This window comes from Pleurodeles waltl, chromosome 4_1 (assembly GCF_031143425.1).
Source record: "Pleurodeles waltl isolate 20211129_DDA chromosome 4_1, aPleWal1.hap1.20221129, whole genome shotgun sequence".
Classification (NCBI taxonomy): domain Eukaryota; kingdom Metazoa; phylum Chordata; class Amphibia; order Caudata; family Salamandridae; genus Pleurodeles; species Pleurodeles waltl.
The window spans coordinates 664,983,033-664,999,030 of NC_090442.1; the positions used below are offsets into that span (position 1 = coordinate 664,983,033).

The following is a 15,998-nucleotide window of genomic DNA, read 5'->3' on the forward strand; positions in this document are numbered from 1 at the left end:
CCTTAGTCTTTTGCAGCTGGCAACCAAATCAGTAGTTTTTTGACAAAAGTGACATCCATCCCAAACACTATTTAAACACCATCCGTGAGAATGGCCAATCACACGGTAAGAATAGAGAACAATGATGACAAAGGCAGACTGCCAAAGTAAGCAGCAGCGGGCATCTCTTAGAAACTGACCACACTCCAGGAAGGCATGAATGAGGGTTCGGCCACACGCACCAGGTGGATACAGAAGAAAACATCTACAGTGAAATATGTGGTGGTGATGGCGTGCAGCCAGGGACACAAAATGCAACTGGCACTGCTCGTGACTGTGAGCACCATTGTTAAAGCGTCTCACAATTTCAGTCCCATCTTCGCTGAAGGATTCCCATATATATGGAATGTGAACGAGGAGAACATCAAAGCTCTTCAACTACAATAATAAAACATAATTACACAGGCTTTTTCTAACACAGGTGTGCCTTGCCGCAGAGACCAGCCTTGCAATTTCTTTCCCACAGACGTAGCAGATTTTTTTGTGTTGTTGTGTGTGCGGCTTTTTATGATGCGCTCGCAGCGCATCAAATGGCTTATCTCTCCTTCAGAATAAACTGAAACCTGAACGAATATGCGGTTACTTTGTCTGGCCTTTCCTGCAAAGCCATTTATAAAAATTCAGCAGTAAACAAAAATCGCAAAGCCTAATAAAAATGCACATATTTTTGAGGAGACATAACACGTTATGTTGGAGTTTTGTTTCGAAACCTAGTGCAGAGCTGCAGAGGGGTGAACAGAAAGGAAACCCCTAAGTATTGGTGCTGGCCAACATGCATTTTTGCTTCAATATCTCGCCAGTGACAATATGTTATTGATCTGAAGGCCGCTGCTCACAGACAGACCCCTCGAATATCTATAAGCACCAGTACTGAAACACCATTACCTGTCAACATGTTCTTGCTAGAAAAAACAATCCCAACTACAAACCATACGGAGTCCTGGCCACTGGTTGACAAGTCCGTCACTAAATCAAGCCACTCTTCTTTGCAACCTGGTGCTAAAAAACAGTTGATGCTTAGCCAGGTTGGAAATGAAACAGAGGGGGAAAAGGAATTCTGTAATCTTGAAAAAAAGACCTTGAAACCGAAGATTCAACATGGAAACCACCTTGAGCCACCCACATCCCTGGACTTAAAAGGAGTCCCGAAAACCCAACCTACTCCACACCTGGCATGTGTACAAGGATGCTGCACACCCAAAACCAGTGTCTGGGGGTGGTGGGGGGAGACAGTCTTGGCTCAAAGATGGACAGTGGTTAGAAGCTTGCTGGTCCCTCTCTATTGTGTAATTGCACGTTATTCCTTCCTCCCTGTGGCCTGGTGTTTTAACAGTAGTGCATTTTAAAGCAAGGTCCCTCAGTTTGAGCTTTGTTTGTCCCACATCAGAAGGTCAGCCGCATCACACCGACCAGCCCATTGAAATGCCCACATTGCTGGAAAGTATTTAAGATAGCTTTTTTTACTTAGTTTTGTAAAGTATGTTGTCTCCTCTGTTCATTTACTGCTGATTAATGTAGCGCTTTCGTGGTAGTCATATTTTTGTTTAGTTGTACAGATATTCCATTTTCCATCTAATTACAGCATTTGTTTTTATGATCTAATTGTTCAGCATTTCTCGGTTAAGATTTTTTTTTAAAAAATTGCCTTTAGCTGCCTATACCACATTTGTTGGAATATCTGAAGATATCCTTTGCGAGTGGAAATGGACATATACGCAACTTCTGTAGATGCATCGATCCTGCAGTGAGTCCCACTGATAAGGTGTTGAGGTTGGGTAAGGGTTTAGCGTGTAGGTTGCAAGGAAAAAGTGGATATTTGTCCATCACATTACACTTAACTGTTCATACAAGTTCCCTTTTTTTTCACCTGATCATTGAAAAACGAAAGTGATACCAGAATGTGTTACGGTATGCCTTCAGCCCCAGTCAAGCCCATGTGTTCAAAGGTTTTCCAGTACCAAGAAACCCCACTCAACGGCTAATTAACCTGTGCTCACAGTCACATCTTAGACCCTCAGGTCTATCAGAAGTCCCCTTCCTTCATGAACTCCCCTTGCAGGTCTCGACCACTCGGATCCCATTAGAAGGTGGGTAACACTGAAACTGCTTTCTTCTACAACAGCCCCAGTTCGATGAGGTTCCAGGCCAGACATCCAGTTTGCCTGCTCACCTGAGATCAGGATGTGAGGGTTGGTGGTCGGTGGTAGAATCTGCTGTACAGCTGTGATTGGGACCACCTTGACTTGCAGGATGAAGCAGTTGTGCCCGAGACTTCAGCAATCATGGCTTAACAGGCAGTTCTTAATCAGGCAGTACCCCAATTACAGCAAGGCAGTGCACACGGCCAATTACACAATTAGGCATGTCCAAGCAGTGACAGGCGTTGGGGAAAGACCAATAATTACAGGGTCTCCACCTACCAATGGGGAAAAGGCCACAAAGTCTCCCTCGGGTGGGGGTGGGAGTTGGGGAGATGTGTGTTGGGGGGCGGGAGGAATGCACAGGAAAGGAGACCAGAAAGCCCCCATTCACTTCCCAGAAACAATGTATCTTGCCAGTCTGCTGGAATACTGGGACAAAACTGAGTCCTCTCCACCCTGCTGGGAACACAGGGATTACATAAAGTAATTACCTCCCGTCCCTCCCTGGCCTTCCTTTTAACCAATGAGGCCTCCCGCCTCCCCCTAGACCCTCCCTTCCCCTTTCAAAACCCCCCCCCACCCTTATCCCCTCCTGTTCTTTTGTCTAGCCCACGCTAGACGTATTTCTTTTCCCTTTGTCACCTGCACGGCGGGGCCTGGAGGTCATCGAAGGAGGCACTCCTCGGGACGCGGAGCTCCGCGAGGAGTGCTACGGCTGGGGCGCGGCTTGTACGAGCAGCATGGCTGCTCGAGAGGCGTGTTCTGGGGGCCGGCTGACGGGGTCAGCCGGCCCTCTGTGGCTGGGGCGTTGGTTTCCGGTTTTCCGCGCCGCGGAGCCGCGAGGAACCGAGGACCTTCATGTTTGGGATGCAGGTAGGACGGGCGTTCGGCCCGTGGTTTGTTATGGATTTTAGAAGGATGTTGCCGTTTTAGGGATTGGTGGAGCCCTGTTGGGGGGGAGGACCATGGTCCCATATATAGGCAGTTTTTTGGGAATGAAGTCAGTGTGATTTTGTGGTTTACCCTGCCAAAAGCTGCAGCAAAGAGACGTAGGATTGTCTCTTCTTCCTCCTCGGAGGAGGGAGGTGAGGATAGCATGGCTCTTCCTGAGAACCCTCAGGTTCCTGACAGAGGTACTCCCCTCATGTCTAGAGAGGAAGTGCAGGATATGATTGAGGTAGCTGTTACCAGGGCACTGCAGACAGGCGTGGCCAGGTCTGGTCAGGCTAAGCGTGCACTCTCATCGGTAGCGGCAAGGAAATCCTCATCAGAGAGTGAGGATGAGGCCCCATCGACGTCATCTGGGGGAAAATATGTTTCCAGAGAAGAAATGTGGGATGTGATGGCACATGTTCGGGACAATTTGGGTTTTCCAGTGTTTCAACCTACAAACTCGGATTCTCATTTATTTCCTCAATATCAGCCACCTTCGAAGTTTGCCATGCCTTTCCAGGGACCTGTGAAGGATATGGTGTTTCGTGAGTGGAAGGATGTAGAGAGGGCTCAGGTTCCTCGATTCCTTCAGAAACTTTACTTACTTGAGGGTGAGGAGGTTTTGCCTCCTTCTATTCGCCTGGACTCTATTTTGGCTACTCTGATTGGCAAGACGGCAGTCAATCCGGAGGATTGTGTGCCTACGGATGCCACAGACCGTAAAGTGGATTCGGGTCTTAAGAGGGCTTTTGCTGCGGAGAATCTGGCGCTGAAGGCAGGGATTTATTCTGCTTATGCGTCACAGTCATTGGTTCAAGACTTTGATAAACTGGCGGTAGCTGTACAGGAAGGGGCGGAGTGTTCAGAGCTCCTGGCTGGCATGGAGCAGCAGGCCAGATTGTTGGCTGATGTGTCTTCAGATGTGGTCCGTACTTCGGCTCTGGCATCCGGGTCTTTGATTGGGGCTCGTAGATCCCTCTGGTTGCGTTCCTGGAAGGCTGATCCAGGGGAAAAGGCGGCCTTGTTGAGACTGCCGTTTGAGGGCCGTAACCTGTTTGGAGATCAATTACCATCCATGCTTTCCAAGGCATTTAAGGAGAGGAAGCATGCCTTACCTTATAAAGGGGGCTCTTCTTCGAGTAAAGGGTGGAAGAAGCGTTCCAGATCTTCTCCTTCTAGGGATGCTAAATCCTTTTCATTTAGGAAACGGCGTTTTCAGCCGCGTTTTTCACCTAAGAAGTCTGCTCCTGCGACCCGGGGTGGTTTCAAGAAGGGGTCCTGACAATCACTGTGGGCCTGGCAGAGGGCCGGTTGGGGGAAGATTGAGTCACTTTCTTTCAGCTTGGGAGGACAGTGTAACCGATCATTGGGTACTAGACATTGTGTCCAATGGTTATGTCATAGATTTTGTTGTGGTTCCTCCAGATTCAGGGGTTCGTCCCACTCCTCTGCCTTTAGAGGGGTCACGGAGAAGGGCATTATTGGACGGAGTGCGAGACTTACTGGTCAAGGGGGCCATTTCCCACGTTCCGCTAGACGAACGGGGTCAGGGCACTTATTCGGTCTTGTTTCTTGTGCAGAAGGTTTCAGGGGGTTTCGACCAGTGCTCAATCTAAAGGAGGTGAATACCTGGATCAGGACAGTGCATTTCCGCATGCTGTCCATTCAGACTATTTTTCCATTGGTCAGGCAAGGGGACTTTCTGGTGTCAATGGATCTGCAGGATGCTTACCTACACGTGCCTGTGGCAAGATCCTCTCAAAAGTTCCTGAGGTTTGCTGTGGGTCGGGACCATTATCAGTTTTGCGTTCTGCCTTTCGGTCTAAAATCTTCTCCTCGAATTTTCACAAAGGTGCTGGCTCCTCTAGTGGCTTTGCTTCATTCAGAAGGGGTGTTTCTGCATCCTTATCTAGACGACATTTTGATTCATGCCCCATCACGAGACCTTTTGCAGAGGCAGGTGGTCCAAGTTCTGGGGGTCCTGCAAAACCACGGGTTTTTAATCAATTGGGAGAAGTCAAACTTAGTGCCATCCCAGGATCTGGTTTTTCTGGGGGCTCGGTTTCAGACTCTTCTAGGGTTGGTGACTGTGTCAGAATAAAGGTTGGGTGTACTCCAGGCTTTGGTAAAGAAGGTATTGTTACTGTCTGCTCCCCGAGCTCTGCTATGGTTGCGTCTGCAGGGTCATTTGGCGTCGGTGATCTTTCTGGTGCCTTGGGCACGTTTCCATCTCCTGTGCTTGATGACTTGGTTCTTGAGAAGGTGGGCACCAGGGTCCAGTTCTCTGAAGGACAGGGTTCCAGGGTCCGGATTGATTCGCAGGGAGTTGCAATGGTGGTTGGAGGCAGTCCACCTGAGGGTAGGGGTTTCTTTATCACCTCTGAGACCCGTGGTGGTAACGACGGATGCCAGCCTCTCAGGATGGGGGGCATGGATGGAGTCGGCTCAGATTCAGGGGTTTTGGTCCCCTCGGGAGGCGAGTCGGTCTTCGAATTGGCGTGAATTGCAGGCGGTATTCCTGGCTCTGGTCCATTTCCAGGATTCCCTGAGGGGGTCGGCGGTTCTGGTTCGCACGGACAACTTAGTGGCCAAGGCTTATGTCAATCGGCAAGGGGGGACCAGGTCGACGGCTCTGTTCAATCTAGTCAGGGAGATTTTTGTGTGGGCTCAGGAGTGGGTTCCTTCTCTCAGGGCTACGTACATTCGGGGGGTGGTAAATGTTCGAGCGGATCTGCTGAGCAGAGTGATTCCTTCCTCCCAACTTTTCTCTCTCCGGAAGTCTCTATTTCAGCATCTGGTTCGGCTTTGGGGTCTTCCAGTGCTGGATGTGTTTGCGTCAGTAGGGAATGCGAAAGTGGAGCGCTTCTGCTCCCGGTTTCGGTGTCCCCAAGCATGGGAGGTGGACGGGATGTCATGTCCTTGGCCGCAGGGCCTTTTGTATGCGTTCCCTCCTTTTCAACTACTCAGGGCATTTCTGTTACGAGTAAGGGATCTGGGGTCCAGGGTTATCCTAATTGCGCCTCTTTGGCCGAAAGCGAATTGGTTCCCATTGTTGATGCTGATGGCAGAGGGGAGGAGGTGGCCTCTGCCTCTTTGTCCGTCTCCCCTGGAGTTTCCCTGCCTCCCAGTGGGGTCATTGAGGAGGTTACACTTGACGGCCTGGAAGTTGAACGGAGGGGGTTGACAGATCTAGGGGTGCCGGTGGCTTTGAGTTCTACCTTGCTGGCGTCAAGGAGACGTTCCACTTTGCTTTCTTATGGTAGGCAGTGGATGGGGTTTTCGTCTTGGTGCTTAAGTCGTAAGTTGGATCCTACCTGCGCTTCTATCTTTGAGGTGATGCAGTTCCTGCAGGATGGTGCTCATTTAGGGTTGTCAGTGGCATCTCTTCGGGTACAGTGGGCGGCTATTCAGGCATTCAGAGGACCATGGCGTAATCTTCAGGATGAAGGGCGATTGATGCCTAGATTTTTTCAAGGGCTTGTTAATTTATTTCCTCGCCCGGTACGTTCTTTTCCTTCATGGGATCTGTCCTTGGTTTTGGATGTGTTGACGGAGGCCCCTTTTGAACCGTTAGGGGACTGTGATTTGCGACATCTATCTTTGAAGGCGTTCTTTTTGGTAGCCATTACTTCGGCTCATCGGTTGGGGGAATTGGGGGCATTGGCGTGTTCCTTTCCTTTTTGTAAGATTTTTCCCGATAGGGTGGTTCTGGTTCCGGTTCCGTCTTTTATTCCTAAAGTCAATTCTTCGTTCCATTCCCGGCAGGAGGTAATTCTTCCTTCATTTTGTCCGAATCCCTCATCAAGGGAGGAGGTCCGTTTGCATTCGTTGGATGTACGTAGAGTTTTGTTGGAGTATCTGCGGGTGGTGGCTCCTTTTCGTAAAGGGGATTCACTGTTTGTTAATTTTGGTCCGGCTCGCAAAGGTGAGAAGCCTTCCACGGCTTCCTTGAGTCGGTGGGTTCGATCTTTAATTCTGTTGGCCTATTCCTTGAGAGAGGTGGTTCCTCCTCTAGGGATTCAGGGGAGATCTACCAGAGGCATGGCGGCTACGGTGGCAGAGCTTCAGGGGACTTCGGTGGTGGAAATTTGCAGGGCCGCCACTTGGGCTTCTCCTTCGACGTTTGTGCGTCATTATAGGCTGTCTGACTTGGGTAGTTTGGAGTCGGTGCTAGGTCACCGGGTCTTATCCTCTATGAGATAATGTTGGGGGATGTTCTTGGTGCAGGATATTAAATAAAGGTCTTGCAACTCTGTGTCCGTCTCCTGTGTGTTTTCTTGCTATGTCTCATTGGTTAAAAGGAAGGCGAGGGAGGGACGGGAGGTAATGCTTCCATTTTCTTACGATAATGGCATTACTCCTAGTCCTACTCCCTCGCCTTCCTTTTCCGTTCCCTCCCACCCTCCCAGTACGGACTGTCCGAGTTGCGGCTTGGGCTTGGTTTTTGTACAGGAGGGGATAAGGGTGGGGGGGGGGTTTTGAAAGGGGAAGGGAGGGTCTAGGGGGAGGCGGGAGGCCTCATTGGTTAAAAGGAAGGCGAGGGAGTAGGACTAGGAGTAATGACATTATCGTAAGAAAATGGAAGCATTTCTCATCCTCTGCTGAAGGAATCATTAAAACCTTTGTTAGGAGGGGCACTAACATACTGCACAGAGTTAGCTCATTCTTTTTTTAGGTTTACTTTTTAATGGTCATTCGGCAGCGCTGTGCATTGCATATCTGTGCAGCTATTCTTAATTTAAATTACGTCAGGTCCCTTGCACCATCCGTCTGCGTTAGGAGATTCCTTCGCCGCCCCCCCTTAGGCACCAACTTTTGGCAAGTTTTAACACAGACCGTCCCACTGATCGGCTACAACGAAATATTAAACCGTGGTAGTGAGCGAAAGCCCTTATTAATTATTAGTTCAGTGTGACTAATGTCTCCAGGCGGATACCCCATGAAGCAGCTATTGAAGAGGACACTTGTCCAGGGATGTGTGTGGGGCAACAACATTCCAGGCTTGATTCACAAATGTTAACTTACACGTTTGTGAAAGTTTGCGCTTTTTCAGTATTCACAAAACTGCATTCTTATAGTATGTTTACACGTGAGAAGACTTCACTATCTTTTTATGTGAGGCGTTCTCTGCCCCAGCTGTGGTGTCTCCTCACTTGCAAACTTACATTAGAATGCGGTTTTGTGAATGCTGAGAAAGCGTAAACTTAAACATATCAGTTCACCTTTGTGAATCAGGCCCTTTGTGTTTACTTATGGGCTAACGCTCCTCCATCACTAAGCGCTACCTGCAATTTGCAATCTGTTTTTCATCCATTTCATAGGATTGCGTTTCCCTGTCCCCTCTGCGCCTCCCTGCTTAAGCATCTACTCACATCGTGTCTTCACTTACCTTGGGGTGCCCGGGAAGGGCACTTATGTGAACCAGGCATTAAGTGTGCCTACTCTTGCAGTGATACAGAAATGACAAGAACAAGCTAGTGACTAGCAGTTTGTAACACATATTTAGCCGGCAATGCAGGAGAAGCTTTTTTGTGTACATTTTTTAAGATGTATAACTTTACATAAATATAACTCCCAAGGGCAGTGTAAAGCTTAACAGAGACCGCGTTTGTGGTGCAGGAGGGCAATATATTGTATAGTTTGTTGTGTACACATTTCCATTCAACTGATTTACGATAATAAACAATTGTATCAAGAATGCACCAGGATTAAAACCCAGATCTCTCTATTTCAACATAAGCAATTTAGCAACAGACCACATCTTCTGAAACAATTTAAGACTGCTTGCCCTGCGGCGGCTAGTCATCTTCCTCAAAAGACCTAAAGGTTGTTTTGAGGGGCATTTCCTCATGCAGCTTGTTAACTTGTTTGCGTGATAAAGCCATGCAACGTTTGCTTGAACTCGGAATGTTTCTTAACTGAAGTACATATGAAACAGGGCGTTACTACATGACTTAACATGGGGATAAGCATGTTCAGACAGCCTATAATGAGGTCAGTTGAGCAACCATGTAAAGATTATCCGGATGGTGAATTCCAGGGAACAGCAAACAAATACAAGAGCAGAGGTGCTCAATGCTACATCAAGAGATGATGTACAAAAGAGGCTTTAAAGTCTTATTAAACTGAACGAAAATATTTTAGTTTTTTTCAACAGCCATCATTATGAGAAACAGGGTACAACTTTATCCAATATATTAATCAATGTAAATACATTTCAGAACTATGCACCTCCTTCCCTTCACCACAATGCTTACAAATTTCTAACTATGTTAAACTATCATTCTACATTTAAATACAAGTATGATTTAAATAAAAAATAAAAAATTAAAGCATTTTTCGTGTCAAGTGGAAGCGCAACACTGGTACTATAAAAATGGAAATTAGTCCGCCCTCTCTGTTTGTCTTACTCGCACTAACACTATAAACATGCAAGAGGTAGATTTTAGTTTATACCTCAGAGCAGTTAGGAAGGCAACCAGATTAAAGTTAAATAAAAAACAAAACACTGCACTAACTTGTCGGGGCTGGCCCATCCTAAAAATACAAATACAGATACAGATTTTCTTAATGTAATGTGTTTGCAATACCCCAAATGCGCTGCTTAATTTTAGTTGAAACATAGGCCCAAAGTTTCTGTAGTTTTGATTCAATCTCATGCCTCTTTCATCCACTGCCAGACATTCCCTGTCTCTTTATCCCACGCTTCAGGTTCTTTTTCATCCCTGCTTTCTTTGTCACTGTTTTTCCATCTTTCTCTCCCTCCCCATTTTGTGCTTTTGTTTTTCTCTCTTTTGCGTCGGGTCAAAGTCTGAAGAGGCACAAATAAGTGCAGTCCCCAAAACTGAGTGCCAGCGGGCCCAATCTGGAACTACCACCTATAATTAAGCACAGGCCACTGGCTTCAAAATGATCACTAAACCCTAGCTCAGATGGACTCCCAAATACGTTAATGGCAGAACATAGGAGCCCAAATTGACACACAAATATTCACAGTTTGCCCAATTGTTTTTGGGGAAGCCTGGTTTATTGTTGTGGGTCAACTTTTGGGAAGTTCGTGGAGGACTTCGCTCCAACCTAATGTCATGTCTTCGTCTTCTATGTGCAAGAAATTTATGCTCCCTGAAAGCCTAACCTTCATCGTGCCAAACAGTGATGCTGTCACTGTACAGTGTCCCTTTGGTTTCACATCTAGCATGCCTAGAAGCACGCACAGTTCTGTAAATGGCAGCCGTCATTCTTCTTCCCTCCAAGGTCATACTTGTTATGATACACACCAAAACAACTGGAGCCCTCGGTTAGAAGTTTGCATGGAAAAGGTTGTCTAATAAACACACTGAATATTTTTTCTGTCTTTCTTTCGCCTTTCAAAAGCATAAAATACAACTTCAAAAAACTAGAATATAAGGAAGATGAGGGCTGGGTAATGCATATTCTTAGAACCCTCATACAAGGAGCTTCCTTTCCCATGCCACATATTCATAGATATTCCGCAGCTTCTGGCTTGACCTGGAACAGGTGGGATGGCAGGACCAGGCTTCTCATTATTGTGGTGTGTTGTGAACTATAGACCATGGTCCATCTTCTGTGGAGATAGGCCTTACTTTGGCCTTATAAGATGGCTATGGAGCAGGTATGGCAGTGAAGAGAGGTGGTGTTATACCACTTCCTCACTTCACTGAGGCAGTCCAGTTGTAGCACAATTTCTTCCATCAGAGCAGGACTTTAATGCCTCGTAGCAAGGAGTACACAAATCTGAAGTGAGTCGGTGCCATCTCCATGTCAATTTTGCCATTGGGATATGTAGTCTAGGGGCTAACTAGACCAAGGTAGTCTTGGTTCAATTCCTGGCTTCCACACCTCATGATTTTGTATGATCTCGGGGCAATCACTTCATATTGCGGTGCATCAGCGTTCCCATTTTTGTTAGGAAGTGGAACTGAGAAATCAGTCAATGACAGGAAAAAGATGCTACGGAATGACTGGACATTGTAAGCTTATAGTGGAGGTAAATGATCATGTATATTCCCAAATTTGAATTGGCACTGACCAAAATGCTCACTGATATTGTTAATTAAGATACTTGCTTCACACTGCAGTTTTGTATACTATGAAAGCAGCACATAACTAACTATAGGCCATTGAGTGAGTAACACAGATCATGTTATGGTGGAAGATTTTTGGTGGGTGAAACAAGGATGCATACATGTCAAGGCAAACCATTAGCTACTGATTATATCCTATTTTCAGATATGCCCACGTTTACACTATACAGGAGCTGAAGCATCCCTGCCGCCCCGTGGCTGCTCATCCCAAGGTCAAGAGGTGGAATGTGATTTCTCTGTTGAGGAAAGAGTGGCCCTGACCCGAGTTTGTTGCGCATTCCAAAGAAGAGAGCCAAGAAGTCAAACGGCTGTAAACTAGAAGGCAGGCGTGGTGGTGTGAGGACAGCAAGGAGGTAGATGGGATGAGTTATCAAACACAGGGTAGAGAAGTGCCATATTTGGCGATTTTCCAAAGGTGAGAGAAAGAGAACGCGAAACCAAATACCCAAAAACGGATTTGGTAACACAACTATTTGGAATCATCACTGTTGGTTAACTCTTCGTGGAACACAGCAAGTGTTGCTAAACCAGTCACGCCTAGATAAAATCTGAGCTCAAAAGTCATATTTCTTTCAAGGGCCAGTTGGTATTAGGATATTGGCTTAGTAACTGGAAGCACAGCACTACCTACTCCAAAGACTTCAAAGTATCCTAAATGGGCAGCAAGACAATTCTAGACCAGTGACTACCTCACTCAAGCTCTCCAGGTGCTTAACTGGGCTACCAATGGCCAGATGCTCCTCCTGCAAACTAATGGACCATCCTTCATTTAAAAAGCACTAGACTTGCAGAGCAGACTTCTACACTGCTGTGCGGCACCCCTTCTGACTGTCCTGTCCTGTAAGAAGGCAAGCATCAGTGTAACTTCCTTCATGCAGCAAAACTCTGGAATTCCCATATGCTAGGCAGGACCATATGTAGAGTTATCTCATTATAATTTAGTTTGCTCCACTCTTAAGCACAACTTCACAACTGAAGTGGCATGACCACCGCAATCCCTTAGTGATCATGCAGGACACCAATACTCCTCTAGTTTGAACCATATAGAATGATCCAATGTAAAAGAAAGTAATTCTATTTCTCATTTCCTTTTGCCCCACTACAAGCTCAAGTAAAGGTATATGTTAAATGATAAGAGTATCAGCCTCATGCTTTTCACAAAGACTCAGAAAAGGTCCACATCTTTCCAACCAAGCATAGCCTATAGACTAGCAAGCTACCTCAACACAAAAGCAGTTTATCTGCTCCACAGGGACATTAAGTGCCAAATAAATAAAACAATAATGTAATATAGCTCAACACTGCCTGCCCAAAAAGTGTTAAGGGGCCTGGCCATTGCTCACCTTTTCTTTTAAACTCTCTCTTCTTCCCCCATCTCCATACCACCTATTGCCTTTTCTTGCAACAAATCACCACCTAGTGGCACAAATGGGCCACAATATTCCAATATGTGACAAAAACTGCTGATGCCAACAATTCAGGCATATGAATGAAAGTGCCTTTTCTATCATTGATAGGTTTAGGGACTCAATAAACCATCATACATGCACTTTGTCACTCATCTTTGCACTCATATAACCACTCTTCCACCCATTGACACAATCGCCCTCTGACACAACCGCGATAACACACAGAAACTCAATATATGCAAGGTAAAATAAAAAGAATACAAGCAGAAAAAAGAAAACATGGTCCCCTCTAAACGTGGCAGGCATTTGTCTGCAATAACAAAACTAAACACAGCACAGATGTGTGTCTTGAGGAGGTATTGTAAATAGTCTACCACTTTTTTGAAGTTTTATCTTGGTTGCCACATTTAGAACCATTTTGTTTTTAGCCATGATGATATGTAAAACAATAATGGAATGTGGACAACTGCATTCCATAAAGGTCTCTGGATTACGAGGAAGTAGCTCTGTGGGATGTTGCACACAGAAGAATAAATGAGCAACAAGCAAGCAACTAATTAGCATTCACTGCACTCCTCTTAAGAAATATTAAAATAAAAACTGGAAAAACAAAAAATTAAAGGAACTAGAAAAATAGACTACTGAAAACTGAAGGATTTCCCAACCAGCCTTGATACTGTAGTGCACTCATTTTCAGGTGGATGTACACATGTGATCGGAGAATGCCATCATTCAAAGGGCAAGAGAGCCAATGACTGATGTGGACTGAACCATAACCTCATGCAGTACTCTGTCATGGATGGAAGCAGGGGGTAAATCATACTCAGGCAGGCCAATGGCAGACCAGAGCCATCCATATATCTACATGGATATATGTTATGTATGTGGAGGTATGTATTTAATGATTTTGTATAACAAGATCCTGGCAGATAGCGAAGAAGAGATTCTAGAGAGCAAGAATAAATAAAGTGCAAATCTCTGCCTAGGGTTTGTAAAAGGTGGTACCGACACCTAAATCCTTTCCCACAAAGGCAAACAGTGTCACTGAAAAACTCTTCTTTGTTGATCATACAAGGTAAGTTGACACTTGCACTGACAATTCAGACCTCAAACTCTAGGTAGATTAGTTTGTCCTGGGCATCCCATGCAGCTTTCAAACACAAAAATTCACTCAAGTCCAAACTTAATGGTGGAAGGGGATGCTGGCATGGTAGTACATTCCTCCTGACTTCCCTCACTCAATCTGTGCATCTACCAGAGAAAAACAATTACTGTAAATTATCTAAGACATTTTAACAGCATTACAATGTCATGTACATGCCCCTGAAAGCTCATACGCAGGCAGCCATTCTGCTGCTAGCTCATGAAGCTCGATAAGTATACAAAATAATCATAGATACATGGGGGTGGGACTTTTTTTGAGAAAGGCCAACTTATTCCCAATCAAATCTTGTACACCTGGATAGCAACATGTAGGAGGAGCCAAAGCCCCAGCCAAAGCCCCTCTCTGAAGTTCTCCTAAAAAGCTATTTTTAGGTTGATCACATTGTCTTGTGACAGCTGCAACGTCACGGCAGACCTAAAAATCGAGGTAATCACATTACCAAAAGAAACAAGGGACATGTCAATGAAAAGGTTTAGACACAATGAGTTCTAGGTGTTCTCACACAACTTCTGCTATGCACAAATATTTGGATATGGAATTGCTGAGTTTGTTGCAGACATATTCTATGTTTGTGCACACCACTAGGTATGCTGGTTTGTGCACACCACTAGGTATGCTGGTTAGTGCACACCACTAGGTAAGCTGAAGTGAGTTAAGAACCACTTTAATGCCTTCTTGTATTAAGGTTCCTAGTACAGACAACAGCAATCCATCTTTAAATAATGGCAGCTCTTCACCACCACATTCTTTCCAACAATTTCTGACAGTTTTTTGTATTCTTTGTAAAGTCAAATCCGTCTAAACAGAAAATATTAAATTATGGATAGCAAAACCAGCAAGGTTTCCTTTCACTCTGTAGCTTTATGACGTGCCATTTGTGAATGGCAACCGCGGATTGCTGAACACCCATAGAGGGAGCTAAGAACATTGTGAAGGGCCACTGTGCTAACACCAAAGGGCTTTACTGCATGACTATGTTCAAAGAGAATGAATGATTGGATTTCCATACAGACAAATTGTTCAAACAATACCCAGCTGCGCTAGAGAAAGGCGCCGTGAATACAGCCCAAGTCTTACAGTTTTGTGCCTTACAGCCCTTAATATTGCTCAGCTGATTCAGGGCCTTCTTCAGAGGTAGCCACCACAGAATATAGGCATGACTCCTGTCAGGGCGGACTCTGTCTTTCATCCTAGGTGAATTTGATAAGATAGATGAGGTATGTTAAACTAAAACCTATAAATTAAATACCTATAGACACTTCAGCGAGTGGCCGCTACAATACAGTCAATACTAATGTGCTCCTTAACTAACGTTCATGATGTAGGTAAGTACGCTGCATAATTTTGGGCACTGTTCATTAACATGCTGTTTCTAAAATATGTTGTAACTGTGAGGTAAAATATTCTGAAGACTAGAGCGGTAAACACACGGTTGTCTGATTACGTTCTGAAGGTGTTCCTAAAACTGGTTGTGAAACCTACCAATCTCCCAGGTCTACTTTTGAAAGAAACATCAGTTTTAGACAATCTCAGGGGAAGTATGCTATATACAGAATTAATTAGACTCTTCAAACAGCCCTTTTGGCTGCCTGCAATGGAGTCAAGAAACATTGGAATTTAATATAAGATAAAGTAAATTATTCTCTTACAACCTCATGAATGAGGTATCAAGATTTAGAATAAGTAATTAGAATAAATTCAGTCGTTTAGAGTAGCTTATGAGACCCGCACTGGCAGTCCTTCCAATCAGACATTGCAGTTTGTGATAAATTCCCCCATTAACCCTTTAGCTGCGACCTTTCAATGTCTAGCACTTGGCAGACATCACTAATCAAGGAAATCTGGAAGTGTACAAACCATGTCTGAATTTCATGTACCAATGGAAAATCAAAGCCTTCCATGGCCTGTAGACTTGGTGACGTACTTGGTTTTGAATCCAATATCGCTACACGTTCTCAGTTACGCATGCATGTTTTTTGGGGAAAATTAGCCGCTTAATTACTTATATGTTTTAGACCAGATTAAAGTTTAACTTTTATGCCACGTTTGGTGTAATTCTGTTCAGCATTTTTTGTGTAACAGAGTAAATAAATCTTTAGGAATTCAAATGTGAAAAAACAGTTTTGTGATTCCCATATTTTTGGCCCCACCTTCACAGATCCGTATGTAACTTGCCAGGACAAACTCAAAGTGTATTACATTTTTT

At 45.1% G+C, this 15,998-nt stretch overlaps 1 protein-coding gene across 15 annotated transcripts in view; it reads right to left on the bottom strand.

The window, feature by feature from the left end:
* The window catches only part of GRIP1 (glutamate receptor interacting protein 1), a 1,044,357-nt gene that overhangs the window by 568,767 nt on the left and 459,592 nt on the right, over positions 1 to 15,998 (bottom strand). The window lies entirely within an intron of this gene.